This window comes from Linepithema humile, chromosome 7, assembly GCF_040581485.1.
Source record: "Linepithema humile isolate Giens D197 chromosome 7, Lhum_UNIL_v1.0, whole genome shotgun sequence".
Classification (NCBI taxonomy): Eukaryota; Metazoa; Arthropoda; class Insecta; order Hymenoptera; family Formicidae; genus Linepithema; species Linepithema humile.
Window position 1 is genome coordinate 18,997,676 of NC_090134.1, and position 13,963 is coordinate 19,011,638.

General features: G+C 40.3%; 2 protein-coding genes across 6 annotated transcripts in view; one reads left to right on the top strand and one right to left on the bottom strand.

The window, feature by feature from the left end:
• Positions 1–6,111, bottom strand: part of AdamTS-B (ADAM metallopeptidase with thrombospondin type 1 motif B) — a 42,147-nt gene extending 36,036 nt beyond the window's left edge. Inside the window, exon 1 of one of the 4 annotated variants that reach the window (XM_067358605.1) lies at positions 5,224–6,111. The gene's annotated coding sequence lies outside the window, so the exon portion shown is untranslated. The remainder of the gene's footprint in view (positions 1–5,223) is intronic. The other 3 variants (XM_067358604.1, XM_012363358.2, XM_012363359.2) reach the window with 3 other exon arrangements.
• LOC105670036 (zwei Ig domain protein zig-8) overlaps positions 2,903–13,963 on the top strand; it is a 265,129-nt gene continuing 254,068 nt past the window's right edge. For both annotated transcript variants that reach the window (XM_067358628.1, XM_067358629.1), the window contains exons 1-3: positions 2,903–2,927; positions 9,132–9,806; positions 10,067–10,120. The gene's annotated coding sequence lies outside the window, so the exon portion shown is untranslated. The remainder of the gene's footprint in view (positions 2,928–9,131; positions 9,807–10,066; positions 10,121–13,963) is intronic.

Sequence of the window (13,963 nt, forward strand, 5' to 3'; positions counted from 1 at the left end):
ACCCAACGAGCGAATTATGCGACGTGAAATAATCTCGCGATTGTTATATGAGTTCGCGTAAGTGCTTTTTTTTTGACATAAAACGATTTTCACTGAGCTGCAAAAAATGCCAACGATGAAGTCCATTAATCTTGCGCTTTTCGAGTGCTTTTCGCTTGTCGGTTCTCAAATTACACGCATTCGCGTAACATGCTTTCGTTTGTAATAACGAACAAAATTTAATTAATATTGATTAGCTGGAAAAAAATTCTGCCAAATAAATTGCCACTGATACCATGAAGAAATAAAAAGTATTATTACTGTTATAATGCTATCATGATTTATTTTCATAATTTGATTATTTAAGTAATAAAAAAAGAAATTATCGGATGATTACACTTGCGTATTTCGAATGGAATTATTAAATCCGTAACGCGTTTTTTTCATAAGCCTTACTATGTGCGCAGCTAGGATAATAAATTAAGCGACCACATAATAAATTTCTATCCGTACAGCAGCTATCGTGTTTGCTTCGCATTGCGATATTTTACTTGTATTTTGTAAAATAAGAACGCGCAGTGTGATATTTATGCATGTATATTTACGCGCGGTTACGATTTGCGATTAAAAATTGTTAATATAATGTGTCAATCGCGAAAACGGATTGCCGATGTATGTATTGTCGGTATGCAAATATAAACGCATGACTTATGTCGGTTGTGCAAACATAAGAGCGAAGAGACGGGCAAGACGCCGATACCAGGATACGTTCATTTGTTCGTTTGAATGATGAATCGAAGTGGTACAAAAAGATTATTTATTCTTTTCAAAATTAATTGCATCCATTAACTGGCATTATCCTTATGCGGGTTTTCGTGATGCCATCGTGTTTTACGGGGAAAAAGATAGCAAGAAGCAAGAAATAGAGTTTGTTGGAACAGTAATTTGTAATAGTAATTAATAGTAATTTTTCCTACACAGTAATTTAATTTTTATAATGATAATTATATTCATTAGTTGAACAATCAAGTAAACTATCATGTAAAATAAAAATACTTTGTATATCAAATTTTTAAGCTCGGCAATTTATTAAAAGAAAAATATATTGACTTTATTGAAGTAAGTTTTGGAATATTTTTTACAAAATATAATTTTATGTTCAAGGACTGGAACCGAACTAAAGTTCAGGTAACAATCTTCGTTAGGTTTTTAAAAGATTTTTAAATCGAGTAGATCCTGATCCTAGACGCTAACGAGGATCTATAAAACGAAGATTTATAGACTTCTAACGAGGGAAGAGTATAAAACATGTAATAACAGAGCTTGTTTATCGATATTTTGAAACGTTTGAAAGACAGGATATATTTCATTTCATAATACGAGAAATATTTCATAGCGCGTTAGATATTTCGGGGAATTGTCCGACGGTTCCGCGCGACACTCAGTTTTTGTTTACCTTAGTATGTTGTTATGTATCCGCGCCATCACATTCTTGGCGTATTTACGTGACGACGGTCGAGTAGGAAGGTAGCGGTGGGAATCGCTCGTGTACGTCCGCGTTACCGCGTTATTGTCTCCTAAATCGTGATCACAATAGCAACTAAATATACTAAACAAGATTATTCTCTACGAATAATTAGTTTTTGTAATTAGTTAGCTTCTGCAATTGATTAAATCGACGTTATTGACGACATGTAAGCATAAATAACGTATCTGTAATAATAATTTATCTGCTTATGTAAAATAGAAATCAAAACGATAGAATAGAAATTACGAATATTATTGTTTTACCGTGATATTTACAAGCAATAATTATTTCGCAATATTTAATTGTTAGAGTTATTTCGTTCTTTCTACTAAATAACAGAATGTCGTGGATACGGGATAAATAAATTCCAAGTTCAACGACATTGAGATATATTTAATTAGAAAATACAATCGTAGTCACGTCTGTAGAGTTTGCGCGGTGAATAATTTATTATTTGTTGCTCGCTTTTGGTAATTGTTTATTCTCGCGCAACAATCGCATGACACATTTAGTTTGTAATATAACGTATACAATAAAATATTTCATGTTATTTTAACAATCTGGAATATTTATTAAGAAATATTTACAAAATTTAAAATATTAGAATAACTATTTTTGAAATATAATTAATTATTTTGAGTACTATCGCATTTAATTTGTACGTTTTTGCTTTTTACAGATCAGTGTTTATGCTAAAAAGTCGTCGTTATTTTTTGCGCGTAATTCGTCCGTTTTAATACGATGAAATACGCGTCGGGAGTGTCGTTAATGTCGGGAGTGCCATAAAATGTCGGTCGTCGAATTCTAATGATTCATACGCGCGCGATCGTAATTAATCATGTCCGCGAGTGAGGTTTGTGCCACGGATGGACCACTCAGAGGAGGAGCAGGCCCAGGGGGCTTCGGGCGCCGGCGGAGCAACTGTAGAGTAAGTAATTTATTATTTATCTGTTCCTTCCTTGATAATTGTTCATTCCTGCTTTGGTCGCATGACACACACACACGTTCAGTGTGTAATATGATGTATACATATAAAATATTTTAGATTACTTTAAAATTTAAGTAATTTGTAAATTATTTTAGAATATTTAATACAATATTTTTAGAAATATTAAATATATTCAACATTTTTAAAATTTTTATATATATAATAATTTCAGATATTTTTTTAATATTACATAAAAATTAGATTTTTGTATATCAAATTTTATAAAAATATGTGTATAAAAAGAAGTGTTTTGGAAATTATATGTATTTTTTTATGAAATATCTGTTCAAAAAAGAAATAAAAAATTAAATGTACATAAAAATTATTTTTTAAATTATAAACAATTTGGATGCTGCTATAATTTGAATATATTTGTATTTTACAGATCAACATTTGTGTGTGTGTGCAACTCCGCTGCTGCGCTGCGTATCGGTAAGTCTTTATCTTTGTTTTCTTTAACTGAAAATTTTATAAAGCACCGCGAAATAAGAACGATCGTTGCTATTTATGAACTATCACGTTTTATCGAGCTCGGTGTTAACGATAATTTAAACATCAAAGAGCCATCCTCGTGCAATCGCGAAAAGCGATGTATGTACTTGTCTGTGTATGGCCCCCTTAACGATTTAATAATTATGTGGCTCTCTTTGGAGAGTTGAAACAAGTCTCGCATTAACTACAACGTAAGTTGTTGACTTTCGATTTGATATGCAACTCCTCGAACACGCCGATGTATTGCGCCGCTGTTGGGTTATCATTATCGTGATACGTGTAACAACATAATGACGTAAGAGTGAGTCCATTTTTCTGCATCCGGCACTCCGCATGAAAGGTATACGATGCGCAAATAGTGGGTTTTCATCCGCCAAATAATGCTGACCCATTTGGATTAATTAATATGCTATCTCCGCGTTGGTCAGATGATTGAGAATTAAACATGCGAGCGGTAAATTGGATCTTGGGTTACGGTTATGGTTTTAAAACCTCGCGTACGGTTTATTTAAGAACAGCGGTGATAATTTTTAAAAGCGGCTGTTACAAGCGGGAAATATTTATTGACTTTCGATAATCACGTTCAATCTCGAAACTTATCCGTTATTTGTCGTTCGTTTGCTGCCGTGTATGATTTGTAGCCGCGACCGATTGAGATCGCATATTATCCATGGCGCGGGCGTGCCGTTCGATGAATACACGGCGTTCGCTCCATTAAGCGTACGTGTCAATGTAAAATCGCAGATGATCCGTGACGCGTGATACATTTCCTCGGGCGACGCTTTCTGTCGCGCAGAAAAACAAGTCGGGCGACTTCGTGGATAACTAGCCGCCGATACGAATCTAGGCATCGTTGTCGTTCGTGGAAAATTATTAATCCGATGAAAAATGGACGTCAGTCGAAGGACGAAAGGCGCGCAGATCGAATCGGACAATATATGGAAATCATTCACCCGGCAGCTTTTTCAACGATAACGAATAAGCGACGTATCGATACGCACGATTAATTATCGTCGGTTTGTACAACGTTTATTATTTTTCCCGTGAAATACGATCACGAAGACATTACATTGTGGGGGCTGGTGAAGCTTCACGAGTTACGAAGAGGTTTATTCGGGGAAATCGCACGCACAGTAGTGCCGGTGTGTTATACGTGCGTTTTGCGCAAGCTGAAAGTGCTCACACATATCGTAAATAAATCAGCGCTCGAACGATTCACTCGTGGCGTCGTCTAATGGAAGGTCTGCTGCCCGCGGAATGTAATTCGTGCCGCGCGAATTCCTCCGTCGGAAAATTCGCGGTCGCTTATTACATGCGGAGTGCTCGCGGTTTAAGATGGACGTCGTTTACGTAATCCCCCGCGTCAAGATTTATGGACGGCGTGCAAGACGTTATCTTCTCGCACGGTACTTCGGCGCGCCACGATGAAACTCGCGACCCGAACGGCCCATCGTGAGGCTACGGCACCGTGCAATTTTTATTCTCTTGTCTGACGTGAGATAAACGAGGCCGTTGACGGCATGGACATTTTTCCGCGTTGCGAGTCAAGCGGTTTCGTAAAAAGCGTGCCTGGAACCTGTTACTTTCCGAGCGGATTCGCTCGATCCGCGTCGCGCGCGGTTAACCGAACCGTTACCGAATTTTTTCACCGCGTTTCACATTGAGGTGTGAAAGAGGGTAAATCACTTTTTGCTATGCATTTTTGACACTGCGTATGGTAATGCGAAACGTAAATCACTCCTTTGGGATAACAACGTTACACTTCACAGTTTTAAATATCACTAAATCGCGTTGTTGAGCGAGACAAGCAATATTAAAACCAGGTAAATTCAACTTGCAACAAAAAATACGCTTTTCTCTGATAAATCAATAAAAAAATTAATAGATGTGTCGTAATATAAAAGTACGCGGCGTGTGCGGCTATTTTAACTGGAATCAAAGACATCCGATCTGACTGAGCATTTTTATCGGCAACTCACGTTTCCATGTCGGTGATTTAGCGTGCCTTACTATACTATACGAATCGAAAAGATAAACTTAAGGATTCTGCGGATGCAGCGCGTACACGTGGCTACGTTGTAACTCGACTCGTCAGCTTCCAAAGTCGTAAGATCCAGATAATGCGCCATTCGGGCGACGTTCCGCATCGCGGGATGCGTTTCTAACCACGAACACGTTCGCCGCTCGTAAACGTGGGTGATCTCGACATACTGCGATGCGAGAGTCGCATACGTACCCATCGACGATGATGTCGCGGCAGCACGTGGTGCGCGTTTCCAGAACACTTGCACTCGCGTGGACAACAGAGCCTAATCAACGCGCGATATTGTACGACGACACTCGCGAAGCGTATATTCCCAGTCAAAGCGGCGAACTGTACTGGTGCGCCGCTGAGAGGCCCGCCGCCCGAGAAGTCACTTTTCGGCCGGAAGTAGAGACGCGTGCCGCGAAATTGCACCGGGAACGCGGGAAGAGAAAGGAAGCGAGAGAGAAAGAGAGAGAAAAAACTATAAGCAAAAAGGAAAGGGAAGAAAGCTTCGAAGGGGGAGTAGGGGTCGCTCTCGACAAGGAAGAGGATACCAAGGGGGCTCCCGAGGGCAAGGGGGAACGGAGGGTTTCCGACGCGACGTCGGGGATCAGGTAGGGCGCGACGGAAAGGAAGATAGACGGATAGAACGCGGATGCCGGCCCGCCGGAGAAGTCGTGGGCACGATCGCCGTCACAACACTAGTAGCCTGGTACACTCTTCTGATGGTACATACACACAGCCTGTCTCCCTCGCTTCTCTCTTTCTCTCTCTCCGTCTCCGTCCCTCTCGTCGGCTATCTCGACTCCTTCTGCACGTACGTGCGTTTCCTCCCGGTGCACACACGCCGTGCATACACGCGAGGCACGTATACTACTTCCCGCGGCCGCACGGCTCCCGCGTACGTCTGTGTGCGTGCTCTCTCGCCTCTCTTTTTTTTTTTTCCGCCTCTCTCGCGCCGCGTAGAAGGGAACTCGCGTTCCCTCCTCCTACTCTCGTTCGCGTCTCTCGGCCGCCCGCGAAAGCACACACCGCGACAGGGCGATCTACTAGGTGAGACTAGTTCCTCCACCCAGCCGTGGACCCGTTTTCTGTGCGCCTCTCTCCTTCAGTCGCCTTCCGTCTCCCTCGTCGTCTGTCCGTCTGTTCGTCTGTCCGTCCGTGCGTCCGACCGTCCGTCCGGCCATCCGTCCGTCTCGCCGTCTCCCTCTACTTCACTCGCGGCGGTTCTAAGCGGCTCCTTCGTCTCGCGGCTCTTCTCGCGCGCCACCGAGAGGATTCTTCCTGATTTTACGAGCGCCTATAGACACGAGCGGCACATTCTCGCTCTCTTGCACTTTGTTTAATCACGAAACGGATTGCACGACGGGGATATACCGATCTCTTCGGCGAACGAAGAAAAAATACAGTTGTTGAAATAACGCCTTGTATTTTTTTTAACACTCATGAGTGCTTTTTCATCATTACTCAAACGCAGCGATTTGCATACTCTTTCATTCTAGCGCTCATCGAGATCGATAAATCTCAGACTGGTAGCCGGATAACACGATTTCCTTTTGTATCTCTTTTATTATTACTTCGTTCTGTTTCTTCTTGCGTCAGAGGACGCGCAAGAGAATGCTTCTTGGGTTTACGAGCTCTTATGACACGCTCCGCCGATCCTTTCGGATTAATTGCGCGATATACCGTTTTATCCTCTCCACGGAATCATTAAGCCGACACAGCCGGCGGTACTTTTTCCAGACGGCGACGATAAAAAAAAAGTTCGGAACAACGAGAGCACGCGTCTGTGAAAAAAGATAGAGATCTCTGTGAAATTAATTTCACCATCGGCTCACAAATCCAGCTTCACGCTGCAGTTTCCTGAAGAAAAATGTTCGGATTAATATATTTTCACGTAAAAATTGATCTAATACAGGAATTAATGGACTAGAGAGATAAGAAATATGTAATATGGATAATCAATATCGAGAAAACGTTTAAACGTCTGCGGAAAGATATTTTCTGTTTTCATCTCTTTCGTATTGCCGTTTATTTTTTTTTCCCTAAAGCCTTCGCCAGATTCCTTCGTGTTCCGTATTCAATTTCATTCTTACATTCTATGTATATTTAATCTACGGATCGAGATTGAGGTAGTGCGCGAAGAAAAGACACGAAGTATGATATCGCAAAATCGCGTCTATCTTACCTGACACATGTTTCTATTCCCGAACCAATACTCCAATATGTATGCAGCGTCGGCTATTTCTTTCTTTCTCAGACAGTGATAAATTTATTGTTACGTTCATTCTTAATCCTTTCGATCCACCGTCTCCCCCCTTCCCCCTCCACCGTACTTTCGTCTCGTTCTCACGGAGGGATTCGCCCCGATTTCGCAAGCGACTCCGGCGCTCTCCGGCGCATTGTATTTCTCCTCATTGAGTTCGCTCGACCGAAATCAAGCCCATCGGCATCCCACGCGTAAAGGCGCTCCAACGTGTAATGCCGAAATGGGAAGCGAGGTGGGATCACACGTGCGCAGCATCGAAGAGAGACTGGCGATGTCGGCGGGATTATACCTATAGCGAAAGCGATGCCAAAGAGGAATCCCCCTGCTAAGGAAGCCAGAACGCGCAACAAGCCGTTACTATGTGCCTTCAAAAAGAGAGTTTTTTTTTACGAGCGTTAAATGGATGCGATTTGTAGGCACAATTGATAGAGCTGAAATCGTCGAAAAATAAAATCTTCGATTCGATAAAACGCATTTATATATTTAAAAAAATATCCGCCGTTAGTAAACAAATTACGGTATGTGTTTTATGTCGCTGCTTAGACGCATAATGGCGGAGATATTTTAAGTAACTGACGTAATAGTGTATGCATCTTTATAAAAGAAGTAGAAGCGCGTGGGTTATTGCGAAAGTTGCTCTCTCGAGAATCCTTATCTTTTACTTTGAAGCTTAATATAGACGGATCACGGGATGTGCGAGTAGAAAGTACTTTTACTACTTTTAACGACGCTTTTATACGCGCGTGCAACGCGATTATCAATTCATGCGCAAAGATACCGCATTATCGGCGCGCCGCTTGATCTTGCCCAGCAGCTGCCCGCTGCAACCGAAGGTCGTATCGATTTTAAAATCCACGAATGGCCGGCCCACGCGAGCGCGAGTTCGTAGGACGTGCGAATAGCTACCAACTACCTGCTTATTATCGAGAGAGTCGTCGCCGAAGTCGTATATCTTCCGCGGACAATTAATTCCCGGCCCGGTTCTCAGGAGCGATGACGGAATGCAGGTTTGCGCCTATTCGTTGTCGCCGTCGCGGAAATCACGTGTCACGGATTTTCAGCGGTACACCGGGCGAATTCGATGGAGACGAAACCGATCGGGGCAATTTTACGTTGTCACGACGAAGACAAGCGATAAATCGTACTATCGGAGCAAGGCCCGATCGATGATAAAATATTATGCCGACGTAAGGATCGTAGGTGCTTGTGCATGCTGCACGCTATCTACGTACGGGGGCGTTGCAATATAGTACGCAATATACGCTTCAGCGTAGCAAAATTCGGAGGGGCGCAAAATTGTAATAGACCCCGATAATTTTTGAAGTATGTAAAAACCGCGTGGTGGCATGGCGTTTTTTTTTTGCTTAGCGCTTGGAGCGCCCGAACCACTTCCAGCGTAGGGGCACTTCTGACGGTCGCAACGCCCCCGATCACAATATAATATAACAAAGCTTTAGAGGCTTAGATGAATAATACAATTATATTCCTTAATTTATCTCAAGTAAACTTGAGTAAAATTTAAATTTAAAACTTATTACTCGCTACTTTTACTGAAGTAATATTGATTTTAAATTGGTTAAAGGATTATTAAAAAGACATTCCCAAATGTCTCATGAAATTCTTATTTCAGTCTTTTGATCAGGCTTTTCTTAAATTGTGCTTCAAAAACAATTGATATTTATTAGATAAAATATTTTGGATGTCATTGTAGTATAAATGTATTTGTATATTTTACAGATAAACCTTCGCGTTTCAAATCGCCATATATAAAGTTTAATGTGCTCAGTAATTATTTTATAAATATTAATTATTTCAAACACTAATCTGCATTTATTTTTTTATTTTACAGACCAACTTTGTGCGCGTAATCGGTGCTACAAAATATATTCGTTCCGTCGTATAGTATAACAAAATGCGCGTCGGGAGTGCCGTTAATGCCGAGAGTTATAGCGAATCTATAGATGAACGCATTTTTGCTGTATGACAAATATTGGGACACGATTTTTTTTGACTTTAGGCTTGGCTCGGGGGAGGGAAAGGTCGGTTTCAATCATAAAATCTCCACTACGGCAGGGCAATCTTCGGTTCTACGTGCAGCGCGCTAGTTGTACAGATAGCCGGACTGTCGAAGGTAGTCGAGGACGGCTACCGGAGTTAGTCAAACGCTACCGATTGCTTTTCAGATGTCTTGTATCTAGTCGGTTGATTGGATGACTAATCACCTCATCTTCTTCGAGCTTACTTTGCCTTCTGTTTTGAGAGAATCGTGCCCCAATTGGTAAATGTGGTCGTCTGAAACGCGGACGGAACTCGCGCGTAACGTCACAGCTTGGACAATTCGGTTCGATTCGCCTGTGATGTCGGGAGTGCCGTTTTAAGTATCGCGCGATTTTCGTATTCAGGTACGCATGCGAGCAATGCATGCGCCGCGAACGCGTGTGATTCAATGTGAGTGCTTCGAAGGACCACTGAGAGGAGGAGGAGGCTCAGGAGGAGCATCGGGCGCCGGCGGAGCAACTTTACGGTAAATAATAATTCATTTATTTGTTGAAAATGTTGTAAATTAAAAGACTTAAAATATTTACACATTAGTTAATATTGATTATTATTAGAATTTATTTACATATTTATTGCTTTTTATTTTAATAATTAAACTTTTTCAATAATTCTTTTATTCCATATTTGCTTACAAAAAGAATTAAAAGTTTAATGTACTCAATTATGATTTGATAAATATTCATTATGAACGCAACTATAATCTTGACTTATTTTCGTATTTTACAGATCATCAACTATGCAGATCAACAGAATGACAACTCCGCTGCTGCGCATTAATCGGTGAGTGAGTTTATAATTTGTCTTGATTGTTATTAAGATAATGGATCTATAAGATACATACTATAAAATTTAACACATTGTAGATCGTATATGATATTGATTTTATAAAAATTTTAGTTCGCACATTGCAAAATATTTTAAATTTAGTTAGTTTCTAGAAGAACAAATTATTTATTATTTTGATAAATTTAAATTATATTTTTTGTCACACGCGTTATATATATTTTATATATATTTATCTGTTAACATGTTCCATGTCGCTCTGATTTTACATAACTTTCTATTTACGTCGTGAAATTTATGTATATGTTGTAAAAAATTATAATTATAGAAATTACTAAAAATAAAATGTAACATACACAAAATATGTTGTACATCATAAAAAGCTATAATAAATTTAAGAAATATAAAATATTTTATTTTAAACGGCCTGTATAGAAAATTTAGTGAGGCCACCAGTAAGCCACACGGCATGGAACATGTTAATAATACCACACAAGATTATTCGAAACACGTAAATTAACATTTCAAAAACAGGACATGTTGATTTATGTTTCCGGTTTGCAATGAGTTAAAAAATATATGAATTAAAGAGTATGTAAGTGTAGACAAGAACATTATATGAGGACTAGTTTATCTCTTTGCAATATTTGGGATATTTTTCATTAATTTGAGAATGAAAAAATTTTTTTACTTTTTATTTTATCCTCGTATATGTGAATACAATAAAAATAGGATAAATTTCAATATGAAATAAAGAAAATCATACAATGCAATATTATAAGCATAATGATATACAAGAATGTTATAGATAAAAACATAACAAATATATAATGTCATAGATCCATTATTTTAAATGGATGGGCTAGGACTTAGATTCGTTGAATATTTAACTCTGGAATATTTAATAAATGTTCTTTATAAATAAGAATTAAAGCAAGATATATATTGAATTATTCAAAAAGTTTATAGTCTTTTTTTATGACAAAATCAAAAACAATTTTTATATATTTATATGTTCATTTATTTAGTAATATGTATAAACAAGTTGTTAAAGATGGCCAATGGTGTCGAAAACAACGTACATATATTATTGAATAAAGATGGATTTAAATATAAAACAATTGTTTTTTATTTAGTCATAAAAATTGCTACATATTTTCCGAATAACTTAATATATTAAAATTTTTGAAACACATATGCGAATGTAAATATAAGTTAAAAATAAAAAGAATATGTTTTACACAAACGGGACAAAAATTGAAAATTTATGTTTTACATTTGAAATAATTTATTTAATAAAAGAGCGCATTTTTCGTTATCGATTTTTGTTTGGTTATTGATTTTGAAATATATTTGAAATATAGTCTTGCTATACCCTAATTTCTTCAGAATCTTTCCTAGCCTATCCATGCATCCGTGGTCCCATGGCTTAATTGATTCCATGGTCGAGCACGGAAATTCAAGATTCGTGGTCCCATCGATGATGGTCGAGCATGAATCTTGAAATAATGTTGATAACGATCGACCATCGAAATGGTCGACTATCAACACAAATTTCAGAACTCTGCGCTAAGCGTCTTATAAAAACTACCGCTCTTAAATTTTTTAATGTCGAGAGATACAATTTGCGCACTCGCCAACATTCGCTTTTGTTCAGGCAACTTATGTATCCGGAAGCGATCCTATCAGCGCGATACACTCGCTTACGTGTGATAAGGCAGCGCCCTATGCGACCACCTTGGAAAGGGGAACAGCAATAGAGAAATTATAGTCGAATATATAGTCGAATATATAGTCGAAATATATACGTGTATACACTTTCGTATGTGTGTGACAAGCGCACATTGTTAAGCGATAAAGCACATACGCGTTTGAATAGCGATGCGGTTATCGAAAAATTTCAACGACAATCTATTTAGATAAATTGCTTCCTAACCATTTAATATCCCTTTCGATGAGCCATAACACACTCATTACAAAAAAAGTCGAATTCTTATGCATGTCGTGCTTTTAGTACTTTTATTAATAAGAATCAATATCTATATAATATTTATTATTTTCAACAACAAAATATAATCGTAAAAACATGTAAAAATTGATTGCTTGGTTTGCAGTAACCCGGCATAACGGTGAAAGCAGAAATTTTAGGAACCTTTTCGTTTTTTTTTTGTTTTTTTTTACTTTGCGTTTGGGGCGCGTGAGCCACTTCCAGCATAGGGGCGCTTAAGACGGTTGCAACGCCTCCGTCTACGTAGCGCGACTTCGGCGGCGACGACACGGCGGCTTCAATAATAAATATGCGATTGTCATGTTGAAATCGATCGACAATTCGCAAGCAAAGCGGTAATTCAACTCCGCGGATGAGCGATAAATCCGGCTGTCGCGCTCGGTGATCAGCACCGCGCCCGATTAGTTAACACCGCTTGCGACTTCTACGGCGCTTATACTCGGTGGCGCGATGATATCGCTGCCTCATCGTATTATTCATGAGGTTATAGTCGCGGGATATAGGTGGATCGCGGGAGTGCTCCTGCGATACCGATTTTATTGCTCACCGTAGGTATTATCTCCGGCGGCGTGTCTCGATGTCGCCCGCGTAGCTTCGTGAATATCGAGACGCGGACCACCCACTCTTGTCCGCGGCGGATATCGTTTTTGCTTGTCCCAGTAAAACTCGACCGTCCGCGCGCCGAGACTGCGTCCTTCGTGTATGACAAACGATCAGCCATAACGTTGAATTAACTCTCGACCGGTCGGTGTACGTTTGATTAAGTCTACCGGAGCGTATCCGCCAAGATGCATCGAGTCTCCATTCATGTGCATGACGCGCGGGATACTCGTCGGTATTCAGCGATGTGTAAAGCGCTACATGGGCGGCCACGTGATAGCACTGATTTCAACTCGTAGGCTTTTTAAGAATGTCGAAAGTCGTAAACAGTCATTGACGATGTTTAGAGTTAATAAAATATAATCAAGGAATCACAAGTGAGAAAGTCGGAGCAATGGTTGAATAGACACGTACCTTTCGTTATGCGTTCTTTCCGTCGTAACGATCACCGTGATCCATCAAGATTTTAAAGGTGTACAACGCCGGTTCTCTTTCATGCAAATGCCGTTTAAATCGCCTACAAGAAAGCTAGATCTGTCCGACTCCCTTTCTATGTTGCACCGCGCCTCGATGTCATATAAACAGGAATTAGGCGGGATCTCGAAGAAGAATATCCTAATCTCTCTCTTTCTCGCTCGACGAACTGCTTATGCAAACCCCGCGAGTTACTGGCCATAAATAACGCCGGCAAGATCTGCCGGGGCAAGCGGGTTTGGGAGGAGGGACGCGCATTCGTTTACGTGACGTGCGCGTTCTTGTCGCCGACCGTTTAACGTCGCCGATGCACGGGTCCGCGCTTGCGAAACGAATAACTGGCCGTGGCTCTCGACATGCTGACACGCCGATGCGCGTTTTCCGTCTCGCCGCGTCGACGGGTTCTGTCGCGCCGCCCCGAGGCGCCTCTGCCGTGTGCACCGCGTCATCCCTAGATTCCGAGCCCCGGTAATTTAGCACGTTTTTTTTCTTTCCTCTCCTCGGCGCTTGCGGGTAGGTCCTTAATTATCCGACCGTTGCAATGACCGGTTGTCATCGACAGCCGGAGTGATGAGCGCGAAAAGACCACCCGCGGCTTCTCATCCGCGCCCTTTATTTGTATACAAATATATCCCTAAGGTTGACATAGCGAGATGACGGTAAAGAAAAGTGAAGGAACGAGAGAAATATCATTTACATTGTTTGGTACGCGGCTCTTAAAGTATATATGTGAACGATAAAATACCAATGCGCGTTTA